This window comes from Pseudophryne corroboree, chromosome 9 (genome assembly GCF_028390025.1).
Source record: "Pseudophryne corroboree isolate aPseCor3 chromosome 9, aPseCor3.hap2, whole genome shotgun sequence".
Classification (NCBI taxonomy): domain Eukaryota; kingdom Metazoa; phylum Chordata; class Amphibia; order Anura; family Myobatrachidae; genus Pseudophryne; species Pseudophryne corroboree.
The window spans coordinates 277,138,418-277,140,917 of NC_086452.1; positions in this window are offsets into that span (position 1 = coordinate 277,138,418).

Here is a 2,500-nt window from a genome sequence, read left to right on the forward strand (position 1 = left end):
TAGAGCAGTGGACTACTGTACCGTACTGCTATATATATACTGGTGGTCAGCAAAAATCTGCACTGTCCTCCTACTATAAACTGCGCAAACTAAAATGCAGCACAGGTATGGATGCATAGCATACATTACGACACAGAGGCAGAGCAGTGGACTACTGTACCGTACTGCTATATATATACTGGTGGTCAGCAAAATTCTGCTCTGTCCTCCTACTATATTCTGTGCACAAATAAAATGCAGCACAGGTATGGATGCATAGTATACTTGACGACACAGAGGTAGAGCAGAGGACTACTGTACCGTACTGCTATATATATATGTATATATATATATATATATACTGGTGGTTAGCAAAATTCTGCACTGCCCTCCTACTATGGCCCTCATTCCGAGTTGATCGGTCGCAAGGCGAATGTAGCAGAGTTACACACGCTAAGCCGCCGCCTACTGGGAGTGAATCTTAGCTTCTTAAAATTGCGACCGACGTACGCGCAATATTGCGATTACAAACGAGTTAGCAGTTTCTGAGTAGCTTCAGACTTACTCTGCCTGTGCGATCAGTTCAGTGCTTTTCGTTCCTGGCTGACGTCACAAACACACCCAGCGTTCGCCCAAGCACTCCCACCGTTTCCCCGGCCACTCCTGCGTTTTTTCCGGAAACGGTAGCGTTTTCAGCCACACGCCCCTGAAACGCCGTGTTTCCGCCCAGTAACACCCATTTCCATTCAATCACATTACGATCGCCGGAGCGAAGAAAAAGCCGTGAGTAAAAATACTTTCTTCATAGTAAAGTTACTTGGCGCAGTCGCAGTGCGAACATTGCGCATGCGTACTAAGCGGATTTTCACTGCGATGCGATGAAAAGTACCGAGCGAACAACTCGGAATGAGGGCCACTATACTGTGCACAACTAAAATGTAGCAAAGGTATGGATGCATAGTATACTTGACGACACAGAGGTAGAGCAGTGGACTACCGTACCGTACTGCTATATATATATATACTGGTGGTCAGCAAAATTCTGCAATGTCCTCCTACTATATACTGCGCACAACTAAAATGCAGCACAGATATGGATGCATAGTATAGTTGAATACACAGAGGTAGAACAGTGGACTACTGTACCGTACTGCTATATATATATATATATATATACTGGTGGTCCGCAAAATTCTGCACTGTCCTCCTACTATATACTGCGCACAACTAAAATGCAGCACAGGTATGGATGCATAGTATACTTGACGGCACAGAGGTAGATCAGTGAACTACTGTACCGTACTGCTATATATATACTGGTGGTCAGCAAAATTCTACACTGTCCTCCTACTATATACTGCGCACAACTAAAATGTAGCACAGGTATGGATGCCTAGTATACTTGACGACACAGAGGTAGAGCAGTGGACTACTGTACCGTACTGCTATATATATACTGGTGGTCAGCAAAATTCTGCTCTGTCCTCCTACTATATTCTGTGCACAAATAAAATGCAGCACAGGTATGGATGCATAGTATACTTGACGACACAGAGGTAGAGCAGTGGACTACTGTACCATACTGTTATATATATACTGGTGGTCAGCAAAATTCTGCACTGTCCTCCTACTATATACTGCGCACAACTAAAATGCAGCACAGGTATGGATGCATAGTATACTTGACGACACAGAGGTAGAGCAGTGGACTACTGTACCGTACTGCTATATATATACTGGTGGTCAGCAAAATTCTGCACTGTCCTCCTACTATATACTGCACACAACTAAAATGCAGCACAGGTATGGATGCATAGTGTCCTTGACGACACAGAGGTAGAGCAGTGGACTACTGTACCGTACTGCTATATATATACTGGTGGTCAGCAAAATTCTGCACTGTCCTCCTACTATAAACTGCGCACAACTAAAATGCAGCACAGGTATGGATGCATAGTATACTTGACGACACAGAGGTAGAGCAGTGGACTACTGTACCGTACTGTTATATATATACTGGTGGTTAGCAAAATTCTGCACTGCCCTCCTACTATATACTGCGCACAGCTAAAATGTAGCACAGGTATGGATGCATAGTATACTTGACGACAGAGGTAGAGCAGTGGACTACTGTACCGTACTGCTATATATATACTGGTGGTCAGCAAAATTCTGCAATGTCCTCCTACTATATACTGCGCACAACTAAAATGCAGCACAGGTATGGATGCATAGTATAGTTGAATACACAGAGGTAGAGCAGTGGACTACTATGCCGTACTGCTATATATATATATATATATATATATATATATATATATATATATATATATATATGCTGCTGGTCAGCAAAATTCTGCACTGTCCTCCTACTATATACTGCGCACAACTAAAATGCAGCACAGGTATGGATGCATAGTATACTTGACGACACAGAGGTAGAGCAGTGGACTACTGTACCGTACTGCTATATATATACTGGTGGTCAGCAAAAATCTGCACTGTCCTCCTACTATATACT